This window comes from Humulus lupulus, chromosome X, assembly GCF_963169125.1.
Source record: "Humulus lupulus chromosome X, drHumLupu1.1, whole genome shotgun sequence".
Taxonomy (NCBI): domain Eukaryota; kingdom Viridiplantae; phylum Streptophyta; class Magnoliopsida; order Rosales; family Cannabaceae; genus Humulus; species Humulus lupulus.
This window is the reverse complement of record NC_084802.1, coordinates 56,216,594-56,235,410: the sequence shown is the minus strand read 5'-3', so window position 1 is coordinate 56,235,410 and position 18,817 is coordinate 56,216,594.

Below are 18,817 nucleotides of genomic sequence, written 5' to 3'. Positions count from 1 at the left end.
TATTTTATAACATTTAAAATTATATTAATATAATGATTAAGACTATGTTTGGTTGTAGAGAAAATGAGGGTGGAGAGGGAAATGGAATCTCTTGTAGAGAATAAATGAGAGAAGAGATGGAGGGAGAAGGTCTCCCTCCAAATTGATAAAATTCATTCCCTCCAAAAATGGAGGAATCCAAGAAAAAGATAAAATAAAATATGGAAATGTCATTTTTATCCTTTAAAAAATTATACTTATTTTTGTTAAAAATGATAATTGTTGCTTCCCAAAAATACAAGTTGAATTACTTAGCATGGGGTATAGCTGGCAGACAAGCGTGTGAAGAAAAGCGTACATAGAGTTTCTTGTTAACTCTGGAGTGAGCAGCTCGAGTCAACTTGACAGTCTACGACAACCAGATAGTCTCAAGATCGCCTCTTATGCCAACAACTTAGTTCGACGTACGCATCACCCGAATCGCCTTCATGAAACTCTGAACATGATCTGTGTCAGTTCAGATTAGTCCTACAGTACCTAGCTCGATGAATGTGTTTAGCTCACGGAAGCCTGACCATGACACACAGTGAAAGATCTCAAAAGACTCGAAGATTCTCCATATGCCTCATAAAGGCCCAAATTTTATTATGTATTTATTACCCGATATAACAGATGTAAATTTAATAGGAAATCATATATTTATGTAAATGGGAAGTTACCCAAATTTGTAAGTTACCATATTAATGCACGGTTACCCAAAAATGTCCATGAGAATCTCCTATAAATACAAGGGGAATGGACAAAAAAAGGAATCGACTTTCTGTATGCAAAAACTCTGCTGAAATAGTCATAAAAAATTTCATCAAGAGCCATAAAGAGATCAATAAGAGTGACCCGTAGACTAGGTGGATTTTAATCACTGAACCACGTAAAAACTGTGTGAGCATTTTGTATTCTTGTTTACTGTCATTTCTTTCTATTTGGTTTATTAAAAAGCCTAATCTCTCTATTGTCGGGTTTCTAAATCCCATGTTGCCGAAAAACTGTGTCAACGGATTAGTGCTTTCATTGAGAGAAAATTAGGCCTGAATTATCACACAGATTTCAATCCAACAATCATTATGGTGGTCACCCATTCTATGCGCGACAACGAAACGAAGCAACCCGATGCTCCAGAGAGTCACCATACAGCCATTCCCATCGGAGAAGGTACATTCGCACAACGTCGCCCTGGAAAACAGCATGTGGACCAGAACGATGCTGGGAGTTCGGCCTCACGCCCACCGAATCCCCATCCTGGGTACCTAACAGCCATCGAGATGGAAAATTCCCAGCTAAGGAACCACCTTGCCCAAGCCAATAGGAAAATTGAGGAGATTTTAGCTCGATTACTCCCTCCTGCAACCGATGCTAACGTCGAAAGGAGGAAAAGTGGGTCCCACAGGAATAATCGACCGAATATCAGTTGCTATGTCTTAACTGTGACCCCGAGTTTCATACCTTTTGAACAGATTCCGTGAAATACTCAACTTGCCAATCCTCACAGGAATAATCGATCCAACATCAGTCATTTTGTCTGAACTGCGACCCCGAGTTTCGTACCTTCTTAACAGATTCTGCGAAATACTCAACCTGCCAATCCTTAAAGGAATAATCATTCAACTCACACTCCCAGGAATCATCCTGGCCGAACGAGGCGAGCTGAAGCCGACTCAAGGAGAAGAGACGTTTCAGCAAATCCACTTGAGCCTCGCCTAGCAACTCTAGTACGGAGAAATGAGTCCACATTGCCTCCAACCTTGGAGTAGACCAAAGGTGAGCTGATCTAGTGTGTGTTATATTATTTGTAATATTATATTATATTATAATATAATGTTTTAGATTAAATAAATGTGACAAAGAGTGTCACATATTGTAACATATAATATAGAGTTATAATATTTAGATATATGAGACATATCCAAATAATGTAACATATTTGGTGTTACAAATTTGTAACTTCCAAATATTACCAATTATTGTGTAAATTTGGTGTTACACAATATTGAGATGAATTTCATAAATCCATTTAAGAAATGGATGTTAGAGATATGATTTTAACCCCAATAATGTGTTTTTGAGGTTACAAAATCATTTGGGAGGGTTTGGAACCGTTTGGAAAAACAGCACAAAATTTTGTGCTGAAAATGGTTAGTGGTCGCAGCCTGTGGGACAGAGAGTAGTGGCCGCGGCCACAGGCCAAAAACTGACCAATTTTTCAATTTTTTCAATCTTTTTTGAACGGCTCAAAAAACCCAAATAACTCCCAAATCTCATTTTTAATTCCAATTAATCCAATTAAATATTGGTAACAGCCATGGGGGTTGGTGGAATTTGAAATTCAAAGGGTGTCTCTAAACTCTATAAATAGGAGCCTATAGCTCACTTGAGAGACACAACATTTCTATCTATTAGAGCACTTTGCTAGAAACACCTTGAGGCTTGATAATTCCAGAAAGCATTTCCAATATCTGTGAGAGATCCCTTAGTGCTTGAGTTAGGGGGAAATAAGCTTTTGGACAAAGGTTTCAAGCCTTGTTCAAGTTGGTGATCCCCAACACTATTCACTTTGGTTGTGTGAGTGAGAGTTTATTGTTTTTGTTCTTGTTCTTATTTTCTTCTGTTGCTTTTCTTCTTTTTCTTCTTGTTCTATTTACTAGTACTTTTGTTTAAGAGTTGTAACCATTTTATTTCCTTTGTTCAAACACTTCTAGTTTATTTGTATATTTTGTAATAGAGTTGTACTCTCTATTTCTATCATCTTACATCTCCTTCTCCTTTTATTTGTATTTTCAGTTATAGAGTTGTAACACTCCTTTTAATCAATCATTATTTATTTGTAATATATTGCATAGAGTTGTATTTTCTTACCATTTCCATTGAGGCAATCTATTTTTTCCTACCATTCAAAAACTTATTCCTTTGTTTGTTTCAATGGAAGGTGAGACCATCAAAATCATGAATCAAGACCTAGTGAGGTTGGATAGGTTTGATGGGTCCAATTTCACTAGGTGACAAGACAAAGTGAGATTCCTTTTGACCACTCTCAAAATTTCCTACATCCTATAATCCACTCTAGATCCTCTCCCAACACCATCTGACAAGGACACTCCCGAGGAGGTGGAGAAAAGAAGGAAGAGGGAGGAGGACAATCTCCTTTGTAAGGGTCATATCCTCAATGCCCTATCCGATAGGCTCTATGACCTCTACACCGAGACCAAATCGGCAAAGGAGATATGGGATGCACTTGAGAAAAAGTTCAAGGCAGAAGAGGAAGGTACCAAAAAGATTTTGATATCTCAATACTTCAATTTCAATTTTTTTGGTGATAAACCTATTCTTCCTCAAATTCATGAATTGCAAATAACTTTTAACAAACTAAAAGTTTTAACGATTGAGCTTCCCGAGGCCTTTCAAGTTCGTGCTATAGTGGCTAAATTACCACCAACTTGGAAGAGCTATACGAAAAGAATCCTTCATAAAAATGAGGATTATTCTTTGGAGGAAATCCAAAAGCATATTCGAATCGAAGAGGAATCGATATGTAGAGATAAACTTATGGAGGGGTCTAATGGAGAGACTTCCAAAGAAAATGCGGTGTCCACAACCAAAACATCCCAAAAACAAAGGGAAAAAGGGTAACGAGAAACCTTTGGGTCCAAAAACCAACCCAAACAAGTTTAAGGGCGAGAAAGGTCCTTGCTTTGTGTGTGGGAAAAAGGGTCACTATGCTAGAGAGTGTAGGCATAGAAAAGACCAACAAGGACCTCAGGTGAACGCAACTCAAGAGGAAAACATAGTTGCTACCCTTAGTGAGGTGAATGCGGTCCAAGGCAAGGTGAAAGGGTGGTGGTAAGATACATGTGCCACCGTCCATGTCACCTATGACAGATCATTGTTCAAGACCTTTGAAGAGTCAAAGGGCAACCATGAGATACAAATGGGCAATGAGGGAAAATCCAAGGTACTTGGCAAAGGTACCATTGAAGTCTTTTTCACCTCCAGCAAGAAAGTTACATTAGTGAATGTACTTTATGTTCCCGAAATGAGTAGAAACTTGGTAAGTGGTGATTTGCTTGGCAAGCCCAGCATTAAAGCTGTTTTTGAGTCCAGTAAACTTATACTTACCAAATCAAATGTATTTTTGGGCAAGGGGTACTCTTGTAAGGGCATGGTTAAATTGTGCACCAATGATGTAACTTTCAATGTTATCAATAAAAATGTTAATTCCGCCTATATTGTTGAGTATGATTCTTTATTTTTGTGGCATCTTAGACTATCACATATAGTTTTTTCAACCATAAAAAGAGTAGTTAAATGTGGTATGATTGCATGCAATATTAAAAACTATGGTAAATGTGAAACATGTGTTAAGGCAAAAATGATTAAGAAACCATTTCCTAGTGTAGAAAGATCATCTAATTTACTAGATTTAATCCGTAGTGATCTTTGTGAATTAAATGGTGTTTTAACTAGAGGTGGTAAAAGGTATTTTCTTACTTTTATAGATGATTTTAGTAGATATACCTATGTGTTTCTTTTAAAGCATAAAGATGAAACTTTTGATGCTTTTAAATTGTATAACTTAGAAGTTGAAAATCGACTAAATAAAAAGATTAAGGTGCTAAGAAGTGATAGAGGAGGAGAGTACTTCTCTAATGAATTCAATACATTTTGTGAAGAAAATTGTATAATGCATGAGTGCACTGCACCTTATACACCACAACACAATGGTGTTGCCGAAAGGAAAAATAGGACTTATCTAGAGATGATAAATTCTATGTTGGTGTTTTCTAAGTTGAACTTCAACTTATGGGGTGAAGCACTTTCAACTGCTTGTCACATTCTTAATCGAATACCGATGAAGAAAAATGAGATATCTCCATATGAGTTATGGAAAGGAAGAAAACCCAACATAGGGTACTTCAAAGTGTGGGGGTGTCTTGCATATTGCAAGAAAAACGAACCTAATAGAACAAAGTTAGGTTCAAGAGCCATAAAGTGTGCTTTTGTTAGTTATGCCAACAATAGTAAAGCTTATAGGCTATTAGACTTAGAGTTTAATATTATGATTGAATATAGAGAAGTTGAATTTTTTGAGAATATGTTATGTGACAACAATTCTCAAGCTTCAACATCTCTAAAGGAGAATTTGTTATATGAGAATAATTCCCAAGCTTCTACATCCAAAGTTGATTCTCAAGAGGAGAATTCTCAAAAGGATATAAAGCAACCCTTTGAACCTAGAAGAAGTCAAAGGCTTAAAAATCATAAAAGTCTAGTAGTGGATGAGATAGATTCTCAACGAATTTCATTCTACATGGTAGAAGGAAATAGAGAGGAAGTCATTAGGAAAATTCCTATTGTACTTCTCATTGAGGATGATCCTAAGACTTATAGAGAAGCTATGCAATCGAAAGATAGTGCATTTTGGAAAGAAGTCATCAATGATGAGATGGATTCCATTCTTTCCAATAACACTTGGGAATTGGTAGACCTCCCACTGGGGTCTAAGCCAATTGGGTGTAAGTGGGTATTTAGGAGAAAATACCACACTGACAGCACTATCCAAACCTTTAAAGCTAGATTAGTAGCTAAAGGGTTTAGGCAAAAAGAGGGTATCGATTATTTCGATACTTATGTGCCTGTTGCAAGAACAACTTCTATAAGAATTTTGTTCGCTTTAGCTTCTATACACAACTTGTATGTTCATATGTCAAAACGACATTCCTTAATGGTGACCTCAATGAGGAGGTCTATATGGAACAACCCGAAAGGTTTGTCCTACAAAAATATGAACATAAAGTTTGTAGACTTGTAAAATCCTTATATGGATTGAAACAAGCTCCTAAGCAATGGTATGAGAAATTTGATCAAGCTATCATGTCTAATGTGTTTAGACATAACAATGGAGAAAAGTGTTTATATTCCAAAACTTGTAAGGGATATGTGATCATTGTTTGCTTATATGTGGATGACATGCTTATTCTAAGTAATAGCATGAAAGGGATAGAAGAATTGAAGAGGTTTCTATCATCAACCTTCAAGATGAAAGATCTTGGAGAAGTTGACGCCATACTTGGTATCAAAGTAAAGAAACATAATGGGGGTTTTGCGTTAGGGCAAGCCCACTATGTTGAGAAAGTATTGAACAAATTTAACCATCTCAAGGTTAAAGATGCCAATACTCCATTCGATCATAGTGTAAAACTAGAGAAGAATGAAGGAAGAGCGGTGGCTCAATTGGAGTACGCTAGTGCTATAGGGAGTCTAATGTACGCTGCCCAATGTACTAGACTTGATATAGCATTTGCGGTAAGTAAACTTAGTAGGTTTACAAGTAATCCAAGTGTGGATCACTGGAAGGAAATTGGAAGAGTCCTAGGTTATCTCAAGAAAACCAAAGGATTAAGCCTTCACTACTCCAAATTTCCTTTGATTTTAGAAGGATATACAGATGCAAGTTGGATATCCAATCTTGGAGACAACTTGTCCACAACTGGTTGGGTATTTACACTTGGTGGAGGTGCAATTTCTTGGGGTTCCAAGAAACAAACCTGTATATCTCATTCCATTATGGAAGCAGAGTTCATAGCTCTAGCTGCTACTGGTAAAGAGGCCGAATGGTTAAGGGATCTGTTGATAGAGATTCCCCTAATCAAAGAGAATGTATCTACTATATCGATACATTGTGATAGCCAAGCGACATTGGCTAGAGCATACAACGGAGTGTATAATGGGAAGTCTAGACATATTAGTCTAAGACATGGATATGTAAGAGAATTGATTCAAAGAAGAGTCATCTCAATATCCTATGTGAGAACAAGTGAAAATCTGGCGGATCCTTTCACTAAGCCATTAACGAGGAATTTAGTGGTTGCATCATCTCGAGGGATGGGACTTAATCTCCATAAAGAGATTCACGATTGATGGTAACCTATCTTAACACTAGTTATTCAACTAGTGTTAGGTTCAATAGGTAACAACAGGTTAATCAAGTGAATATTAGTTGTACTCAAAACAAGTCTCATCTGAGATTTTGAGTACTTGTGTGTTACCAAGTTGAGGGTTAAAACCGAAAGGTTTTTTTAATAGAATTCAGTCTTGTAAAGACAAGTATTTTTGGTAACAAAATACTGTAAGAATTCTACCTATATGGACCTAGGGGTGGTGCCGCCTCTCATGAGAATTGGGAGTATTCTCAAGAACGTCCATGAATGGAAAGTGCACATGGCCATTAACGGTGCAAAGCGAGACATAGAGGTCTCAAGTGAACATCGCAAAGGTGTGTGTGTTATCATTGATTTGTTATCATGAAAAGATGGTTCAATGCCTAGTGCAACCAAATTTTTGACAAATTTTGTGATAATTACACTATAGTAAAGTTCAAGTTGAAAAACACTTTGCTTTATGCACTAATGCAATGACTCTTATAAGAGAGAGTTCTTATTTAATCAAGTGGGGGATCTGTTATATTTTAAAATATAATGATTGATTAAATAAGTGTTACAATAGATAACTATTTAATCTAGTGGGAGAATGTTATATTATTTTATAATATAATGTAATATTATATTATTATAATATAATGTTTTAGATTAAATAAATGTGACAAAGAGTGTCACATATTGTAACATATAATAGAGAGTTACAATATTTAGATATGTGAGACATATCCAAATAATGTAACATATTTGGTGTTACAAATTTGTAACTTCCAAATATTACCCTTTATTATGTAAATTTGGTGTTACACAATATTGAGATGAATTTCATAAAGCCATTTGAGAAATGGCTGTTAGAGATATGATTTTAACCCCCAATAATGTGTTTTGGGGGTTACAAAATCATTTGGGAGGGTTTGGAACCGTTTGGAAAAATAGCACAAAATTTTGTGCTGAAAATGGTCAGCGGCCGCAGCCTGTGGGACAGAGAGTAGTGGCCGCGGCCACTAATGTCTCTGGCCGCGACCACAGGCCAAAAACTGACAAATTTTTCAGTTTTTTCAATCTTTGTTGAACGGCTCAAAAAACCCAAATAACTCCCAAATCTGATTTTTAATTCCAATTAATCCAATTAAACATTGGTAACAACCATGGGGGTTGGTGGAATTTGAAATTCAAATGGTGTCTCTAAACTCTATAAATAGGAGCATATAGCTCACTTGAAAGACACAACATTTCTATCCATTAGAGCACTTGGCTAGAAACACCTTGAGGCTTGATAATTCCATAAAGCATTTCCAATATCTGTGAGAGATCCCTTAGTGCTTGAGTTAGGGGGAAATAAGCTTTTGGACAAAGGTTTCAAACTTTGTTCAAGTTGGTGATCCCCAACACTATTCACTTTGGTTGTGTGAGTGAGAGTTTATTGTTTTTGTTCTTGTTCTATTTACTTGTACTTTTGTTTAAGAGTTGTAATCATTTTATTTCCTTTGTTCAAACACTTCTAGTTTATTTGTATCTTTTGTAATAGAGTTGTACTTTCTATTTCTATCATCTTACATCTCCTTCTCCTTTTATTTGTATTTTAAGCTATAGAGTTGTAACACTCATTTTAATTAATCATTATTTATTTGTAATATATTGCATAGAGTTGTATTTTCTTACCATTTCCATTGAGGCAATCTATTTTTTCCTACCAGTGTGTCCCAATGGAACAAGGATAGCTTCACCGATAATGCATTCTCCATCGCCGACATCCGACACAGAGGAACGCTTCAGCCCGAGGGGATACCAGAAGAAATCCTCCCCCCTCAGAAGACGCTATATCCCACGATCTCGAGCTAATAATCCAGTTCCTCGATCCCAGCCATGAGTTGTAAGCTTCACGAATGGGAGCTATAGGACAAAAAGGCAGCGTGGAGGCAGGTCCGAGAATGCTCATAATCTGAATTCCCATATGCACGATAACAATCTAAGGAATCAGTGAAGCTCCGCCCAAAGTCTTCATTCCAACCTGCAATCCGATCTACGAGATCATCTTAATACACAAAAAGGACATCCAAGTTGCCACGATGATTTGAGGTATACTCAGGCCAGGGGAGATCCGTCTATTATACGCCACAATGGGAATATCCCGCCTAACCGAGCTCAATCTTGGAGGGAAAATAACCTATCTAACATGTACAATAGGGTGGGAGCTAGTAACCAGCTCCCAAACGACATAGAGACCAAGGATCCAACCCTCGAGCGGTTGACCTTAATGGAGGAGCAGATGAAAAAAATCATGTCTGGAAAGAACATTGATGATTGTGATTCTGATAAGGAGCTCGAGCCTTTTGCTCCCCATATTGCGCCAACTCCATATCCCTCTGGCTTTAGAAAGTCGACCATGCCCACGTATAATGGAACCACTGATCTGTCCAATCACCTAGGGACCTTCAACACGCTGATGATGGCCCACAATGTAAACATCAACCTAAGGTAGATTATGTTCCCGACAATGTTAACTGTGGTTCAATAAATATAAAAAACATTCAATCACCTCTTGGAAAAAAACTGTCTTCCGAGTTCAAGAGACAGTTTCAGGATGCAAAAGAGACCTGAGTAGAGGCTGATTCAATGGCTAACATCAAGTAGTAGCCCAATGAATCCCTGAAGGCATATCTCAACTGATTCACGAATGCAACACCCCGAGCTAGAGATGATGATAATAGCTCTAAGCTCATGGCCATGAGGATGAGAATTAACATAGGAGGATATTTGTGGAAGGAGCTCTAGAGAAAATGAGTGAAGAGTGTAGATGAATTCTTGGCTCGTGCTCAAGAATGGATAAATTTAGAAGAAGCGGAGTCTGCTATCACAGGAACTAGCCAGACCCCCGTTCATCCCGCTGGAGTGGTAACCGGTGCTGCAGCTGTGGCTCAGCCCACTACCCAAAATAACCAGTCGGGGTGCAATAATCAGAAAGGGATTGGTGAGGGCGACCAGAATTGGTCCAAGAAAAATAAGCACGGGGATAAATATACCTCCATCTACACCGTGTATACTAATTTAACATATACGCGAGGCGTATTTATTTATCTAACTCCACTCGCCATCCATGGAAGAAGCCCGAGCCCATGAAGCATCAAAGGGTGAAGAGAGACCCGGCTAAATTATGCCGGTATCATAATGACATTGGTCACAACACTGACGATTGCTGTCAACTAAAAGATGAGATTGAGACTCTCATCCGGCTGGACCGTTAGCACAATACGCTCGAAGCAAGGTAGCTCCTAATCAACCGGTGGGGCAGAACCCTCAGCCAGCTCAGGCAAGCCAGGCCAACCCTCAACCCACTTAAGGAAATCATATCATCCCTCCTCCTGTCGAAGGGGGAAAATAGCCATTATTATTGGAGGGCCCCATTTGGAAGGAACGAGCAATGGAGCCCAGAAAAGTTATATACAGGAGCTGAAAACACATGATGGCATCAAATTTGTACCGGAACAGAGGTTATCGAAACAATAGTGGTTGGAGAAACAACCAATCATTTTTATGGAATACGACATTAGCCACGTCCAATTCCTGCATAATGACCTACTGGTGATAACCATCCAGCTTGCCAATTGAAAAGTATGAAGGATATTGATCGATAATGGGAGCTACATAAAAGTGTTATTCAGGTCCACCCTTGAAAGGATGGGGCTATTTGTAGCAGATCTTAAGGCGGCCTCATTGACCCTCTATGGATTTTCAGGATAGGGAATGGCAGCCATAGGTACGATTGAGCTCATGGTGACGTTAGGTAATGATGCACAAGTTGTAGCTAAAATGCTCGAATTTTTAGTAATCAACTGCCCGGCCGCCTACAATGCAATTTTGGGGAGACCTACGCTGATGGCATTTGAAACTGTAACTTTAGTTTTCCATCTGGCCATGAAATTTCCATCGTTCTGAGGGATATGCACTGTGAGAGGAGATCAACCCACTGCTAGGGAATGCTATAGCATTTCCATGAAGGGAAAATCACAACTTGGGCAGCAAGCCATGGTAGTAACCGAGGAGAATGAGGAACCTCGGGCAATGGTAGTTGTTGGAGAGGTGGAAGAACCTCAGAAAGTCATAAATAAGGTCACCCAACCTAAAGAAATTGATCTCAAATTAGGCGATGACAAATCTGAGCTCCAGGCTTTATAGGAGCTAGAGGAAATCATCCTTGACCTAGAAGTACCTTCAAAACTGGTAAAGGTTGGGAAAAATCTCAGATTCGAAAGAAAGAAGGAGTTGGTCGAGTTTTTAAGAAGAAATCTTGATGTCTTTGCCTGGTCGCATGAGGACATGGTAGGAATCAGTCCAAGCGTGATGATGCACACATTAAACCTGGACAAAAACGTATTTGTGAGGGCCCAAAAACGAAGGCTGTTGGGAAAAGAGTGAGGAGAAGCTTTAGAGGAAGAGGTAGCTCGCTTATTGAAGTGTGGGTTCATCAGGGAGGCTAAATATCAAATTTGGATAGCCAACCCCGTTTTGGTCCTGAAGCCTAATGGAAAGTGGAGAACCTGCATCGATTTCTCCGTTCTTAATAAAGCATGTCCTAAGGATTGTTTCCCACTACCTAGAATTGATCAACTAGTAGACGCAATGGCTGGTCATGAGCTCATGTCCTTTATGGACGTATATTCTGGATATAACTAGATCCTAAAGAACTCTGTGAACTAAGAGCACACCAGCTTCATGACCGAGCATAACATATATTGTTACAAAGTTATGCCATTTAGGTTGAAGAATGCTGGTGCAACTTACCAAAGGTTGGTCAACAAGATGTTCATTAACCAAATTGAGAAAAACATGGAGGTGTATGTCGATGATATGCTCGTAAAGTCAAAGGTTGCCAATAACCATGTTTCCAACCTGGAAGAATGTTTTGGCGTACTGAGAAAATACAACATGAAGTTGAACCCCCAGAAATGCACCTTCGAGGTCTCATCTGGGAAGATTTTAGGCTTCATAGCCAATGCAAGACGGATCGAGGTAAACCCATAAAAGATCAGGTCTTTGTTGGAAATGCCTTTGTCTAGGTCGCAAAAATAAGTACAGAGACTAACTGGAAAGGTTGTAGCCTTAAACCGCTTCGTTTCAAAATCCACAGACAAGTGCCTCCCCTTCTACAATTTTCTTAAGGGAAATAAATGGTTCGAGTGGACCGAAGAATGCGAGCAAGCATTTCAAGGCCTGAAGACCCACTTGGTTGAGCCCCCTATAAAAACTAGTTGCTAGGGAATGTTTGTTCTTATACTTAGAAATAACAAAGAACATGGTCAGCGACGTATTAGTTCAGGAAGAAAATCGAGCATAGAAACCAGTATATTACGTGAGCAGGAGACTTCTTGGAGCTGAATCCAGATACCCTCTGATCGAAAAGCTCACGTTTTGTTTGACCTGGCTTCGAGAAAGCTAAGGTCGTATTTCCAATCCCACACAATCCACGTCTTAACCGATCAACCTTTAAGGCAGGTCTTGCAAAAGCCTGAAACATCAGGACATCTGTTGAAATGGGCCATCAAACTCGGTCAGTTTGAGATATTATACAAACTGCGGACAGCAATCAAGGGCCAAGTGCTTGCTGATTTTGTGGCAGAATGCACGGGTTACCAGGACAAACCAATGAGGGAACCAGTGCAGGAATTGTGGAAAGTCTTTGTTGGTGAATCATCCAATGAAAACGGACCTGAAGCTAGGATAATCTTAATCTCACCTGAAGGGCGTCAATTCCATACAGCTCCGAGGTTCAGTTTTGATGCATCCAATAATGAAGCGGAGTACGAGGCATTATTGGCAAGATTTAGAGTAGCAAAAGAATTGAAAGCAAAGGCAATTCAGTGCTACGAAGATTCTCAGCTCGTTGTAAATCAAATATTAGGAGAATATAAAGCTCGAGGAATCAAAATGGTGGCTTACCTGGCTAAGGTTAAAGATGAACTGTCTGAATTTGAGTTCTATTCCGTCGAGCAGGTTCCCCGCGAACAAAACAATAATGCTGATGCTCTAGCTCATCTCGCCATCACCAAGGAAGTGGACACATTAAATGTGGTCCCCGTAGAATTCTTGGAACAACCAAGTATCAAGAAAGAGTCGGTGGAAGTCAGAGTAATTTGCACAAAACCGATCTGGATGACTCCTATTGTCGAGTACCTTACGACTGGTAAACTATGAGAAGATCAAAAGAATGCAAGAAAATTATTGTATCAGATCTCGTGGTATGTTATGGTCGAAGGAATTCTCTACAGGTGAGGCCATTCATTGCCCCTGTTGCGATGTGTTCTACCCGAGGAAGCATAAACCATCCTTCGAGAAATACACGAAGGGTTTTGTGGAGACCACGTTGGGGGGAAAACTTGGCTTTGAAGGCATTAAGGCAAGGCTACTTTTGGCCTACACTCAAGAAGGACTCGACCTCGTATGTCTTAAAGTGCAATAAGTGTTAGCGTTTTGCCACTATTTCTCGAGTAACACCCATGGAGCTGACCATGATTTCGTTGCCTTGGCCATTTTCTGTATGGGGGATTGACTTAATCAGCTCATTGCCAACTGAAATGGGAGGAGTTCGTTATGCGGTTGTTTCCATCAACTACTTTACTAAGTGGGTTGAAGCCGAGCCCCTGGCGACTATAACCTCGAAGAGAGTCCTAGATTTTGTCATGGAAAACATAATATGTTGTTTTGGACTCCCAGAAAATATCGTGTCCGACATAAGAACTCAGTTTGATAATTACCTTTTCACAAATTTTTGTGAGAAGTACGGTATAAACAAGAATTTATCTTCAGTGGCATACCCTCAAGCTAATGGACAGGTGGCAATATATTGTCTTAAAAGTTGATTAAACAAACAAATGAGAAAATTAGGAAAAACCCTAATATGTGGGGCGACACACTCACTGAACAGTGAGTGTGTCGCCCCACACAGGGATTCCCTAATCCCTGGGATTTGAATTTTGAATTTCAAATTATTTGTTTAATCATTTATTTAATTATTCCATTTAAATAAGATTTAAATTAAATAATTAAATAGTTATAACAAATCAGTTTGATTTGAATTCTATTTTAATAAAATAAAGATTAATTATCTTTATAAAATCTCATAGAGAAATATTTTCAAGAATAATGTTTTTCATGTGAATAAAAATAGACTCTCTCTCTCTGAGACAGAAGCGATAGTTTTCCAAAACCTAAAAATTGTTCAATTCCTCTTCTCTCAATCAAACATCTCTAGATCTCATGTGTTGAGTACATCTAGAGAGTCATAAATCAACTTTTTGAATCCTACATGCCCACACACGTCCTTGTGTGTTTGAGGATTGGTTAGGAAGATTAAGGTGTGACTCTATAGACATTTATCTAGGGAATAGACCTATCCAGAAGCGTGGTATACGCTTGACCGACCTTATGGTCTCTTGGAAAATAAAGCACCAAGTATGCTTGGCGAGCCCTAAGTCTGGTTATACAGAGAATAAGGCAACGGGCCCCAGCGTGACTTTATAGTCACTTATCTAGGGCAACGGACCCCGAGGTGATTTTACTGTAATGCCCCATGTTATCCAAAAAATTGGCATTGATGACGTGGCAAGTGGTCCCTGGACATGTGGCTGACATTTGGAGGAACTCTGCTAGTGTATTGACCAGAAGGAACATTATAAGTAGGAGGCGACCTAGTCTCACCTACAACCAGTCTGGTCGTAGGTTCCGCATGCAACACAATGTTACAATAAAGATCTTTGTAAATCCAGAAATTAACTCACACAATCTCCTGAGTATCCGATTATTCAGGAGAGAATATCTGTAACAATCTTGTGTAATCCCCCTTGAGCCTATAAATAGAGAAAGATAGCTCAAGGAAGGAACTTTTTGCTTTTGAATTACTTGAGACTAGGATAATTCTATTGAAATATTGTATTGTTCTTTAGAGGTTGGTGAAACTCATTGAACCCTTGTTCTTTGATCACTCCTTTGATTCTCATATCAATAACAGTCTAAGTGGACGTAGGTCATTACCAGATCCTGGGGCCGAACCACTATAAAATATCGTGTTCTTATTACTTTTTGTCATTCGGTTCTTTTCAACGCATTCATTCACATCAAGCAAATTTAGACTCCGTGTCAGTTGACCAAAATCTGGGCCAACATTCTGGTGAGAGCTTGATTTATCATTGTTGAGTAAATCGATGGCGAAAACTGCAAGGAAAACTGGACATGCGATCGCCATTGCACCGATAAACCCGCCACCTCCTCCTCCTCCTGCAAGCGTGGCTGAGGATGAGCCACATTTAGATTTTAAGGAGGAAGAAATGGATGATGCGATGCTGAAGAGTACTCTAGGAGCGCTGCAAGAAGAGCTGGCTAATCTGAGAGCCAGTCAAGAGACAGCTGCCGAGGTTATGGCACGGCAGCAGTAGGAGATTGAACGGCAGTGCGCGGATTTAAGCGAAAGGCAGGCGGAGATGGACCGCCGCCAGAGCGAAGCCATGGCAGCCCTCGAGGCAGCCTTGCAACTGGCTAGGAATCAGGCCGCATCTGTTTCGCAGCCTGACAAACCTGTCGATGGGCCACCCCAGAGGGGTCCTAATCCTAGCCCACCAATCCAGCCCTCGAGTCCACAAAGGCCCGAGCAGCCTCAGGTGCCCCATGACGATGTCCCGATGGACCCTGAGGCATAGCCTCCATCCCAGGCTGGTCACGGCAATCCCCCGCAACAGAGGCAGAATAGGGCCGAGCATCAGCCTCGTAGTACTAGACGCCGTAGGGACGATGAGACAAACCTACCGAACAGAGGTCAGTATCCTCCTGGTAACAGGAGGAACTCAGAGTTCGGCTCTGCGGTCCGAGGTCCCCCACGGCATGATAATGCCCGGGGACGTAACGACCAGCGTAGGCCACCCTCTAACGCTCGGGATGCTTCAGCCAGGGATGGAAATCGAGGGAACAGTCAGTCCCACAATAGCCAATCGAGGTTCAGAGATGGCCATGGATATAATGAGGATGACTCAGGAAAGGGAAACACTGGCCGAAGGAATGAAGAAAGAGGTAGAGGCGGGAGCCAGGTACCTCAAGATGACCAACCCAATAAACGGGATGCTGGGGGGCAGCCCAGGCAAAATAATGTCTTCAACCGGCTTGGGGGTAGCGAGCAACGGAGAAGAGACGAGGATTTGCGAGACGTACTCAACGATCGTCGCGAGCGACATGGCGAGAACATCCCCCCAGCAACAGAGGCCACAGCGATTCCTACCGCTGTACAGGCCCAGATAGATGCCCTCAACCAGGCAGTGCAACAGCTGGTCGGGGGAAGGACATCTTATATCGACCACGATAGGAGGAAAGGCACTCCTTTCGTACAGAGGATAGCTAATGCAGAAACTCCAAGCAAATTCAAAATGCCTACACTTCCAAACTTTGACGAGTACGGAGACCCAGTGTCTCATGTCAATAAGTTTGAAATACAAATGGACATTCAGAAAGTGTCTGAAGACGCTCGGTGCAGGATCTTCCCTGCAACACTTTCTGAGGCCGCGCAGGAGTGGTTTTTTAAGTTCCCACCTGCAAGCATAGTTTCCTGGGAAATGTTCGTAAGGGAGTTTTACGGACAGTTCTATGCAGGTCGTGTGCATCCGACCGAAGCAAACCAGCTGGTTGAAATTCGCCAGCAGGATGGAGAATCAGTGAAGGACTACATCCAGTGCTTTATGCGAGCAGCAGCTAGAGCAAAAATAGTGGGGGACGAAGGCAAAATGATGGCCATAACCGCAGGGGTTAGGCGTCGCTCCCCCCTCTGGAAAAGCCTCCGAAAGGAAGGAGTTAGAACTACCCAAGAGTTCTTGGATCGGGCTGATCGTTACATCAAGCTCGAAGATGCCATTGCCGACAATGGAAAGCCTTCCGGCAAGGATAAGAAGGCTGTCGAGCCTGCCAAAGCTGCCAATGGGTCCAAACCTAATGGCAACGGGAACGGCAACGACAATGGCAAGAATGGTGGAAAACAGCCGCACAATGAGCCTTCCACCTCCGACAATAAACGAGCGACGGGTAACCGTTATGAACCTCGGTTCACTAACTACACTGCCCTCATCGAGTCTCGGGGAGAGGTTTATCAGGCCACAAGTTCTAGTGTGCCATATAAGAAACCTGGCCCCATTCGAAAGGATATTTCGAAGAGAGACACTACCAAGTTCTGTCATTACCATAACGACTACGGACATGACACCAACGAATGCAACCAGCTGAAGGACGAAATCGAGTTCCTTATTAGGCAAGGACACTTGAGAAGATACGTACGGGCCTCGGGAAATTCCCAACGAGAAGCTCCGGGTAGCAACGAGCAGGCGCCCACGCGCCAACGCTCGCCGCCCTTACAGCCTGCACCTCGCGGGAAATAGCGGAAAGGCCAGGGAACGATATGCTCGGACCCTGCGCCACGACCAGGACATCGAGATGATGACTGTGGAGGACCGTGCACCAAAAAAGGCTCGGTCAGACGAAGGCGAAATAACCTTCTCTGATGGCGATGCCCAACACGTCCGGTTCCCACATTCTGATCCGTTGGTCGTGGATATCCAAATGGCCAACATGATGGTAAAGAGAGTGCTGGTCGATACAGGAAGTTCAGTGAATATCCTGTATAAGTCTTCGCTGGAACGCATGAAATTGTCCGTTAAGGACTTGGGGCCTTGCAACCAAACAATATACGGCTTCTCTGGAGAAGGACTCGCCCCCGCAGGATTAATCAGACTACTAGTGACGACAGGTACAGTGCCTGCTACCAGGACATTACTCGCTACTTTTGTGGTGGTCGATTGTCCTTCGACGTACAATGCCCTCATTGGGAGGCCTATACTGGTTGATCTACGGGCCATCATCTCTATGTGGCACTTAGCCATGAAGTTCCCAACGGACGCAAGAGTAGGACGCGTGTTGGGAAACCAGAGGGAAGCCAGGGAGTGCTATAACGCCTCAGTAACAAAGGCGAAAAAAGGAACACCAAAGAGCACTACCTCAGATAGGTTGCAGATGGCGGTTGATACACAAACCCAATCCGGTGATGAAGTCACCAAATAGGGTGTTGCCCAAAGTGAGGATAGAGACTTAGATCCTCGCTTTGGGGATTTTGAAGAAAACGTTGGACCCATCGAGGACCTGGAAGAGGTCCAACTCGACGAAAAAGACCCGACCAGAGTTGTAAAGGTTGGGAAAAACCTAGAGCCCACCACGAAGCACGCACTGGTGGAATTTTTACGAAAGAACCAGGAGGTTTTTGCCTGGTTGCACAAAGACATGGCTGGGATAGATACTGCAGTTATCAGCCATGTCTTAAATATAGACAAGAATTTTCCACCCGTGCAATAAAAGAGAAGGCTGCTCGATAAGGATAGGTCGAGAGCCTTAAAGGAAGAAGTTGAAAGATTAAAGGAGAATGGGTTCATCAGGGTGACATTTTATCCATCGTGGGTCTCCAATCCAGTGTTGGTTCCCAAGCCTAATGGCAAATGGCGAACTTGCGTGGATTTTACAGACCTCAATAAAGCTTGCCCGAAAGATTGCTTCCCACTCCCAAGAATCGACCAGCTGGTCGATGCGACTGCAGGGCACGAGATCCTCTCGTTCATGGATGCATATTCAGGCTACAACCAGATTAGCATGCTCCCCCCCGACGAGGATCACACTAGCTTTCGAACCGATACGGGCTTATACTGTTACAAAGTAATGCCCTTCGAACTGAAAAACGCAGGTGCGACTTACCAACGGCTAGTCAACCACATGTTTAAAGAGCTGATCGGAGTAAACATGGAGGTATACGTGGACGACATGCTGGTAAAGTCTAAAAA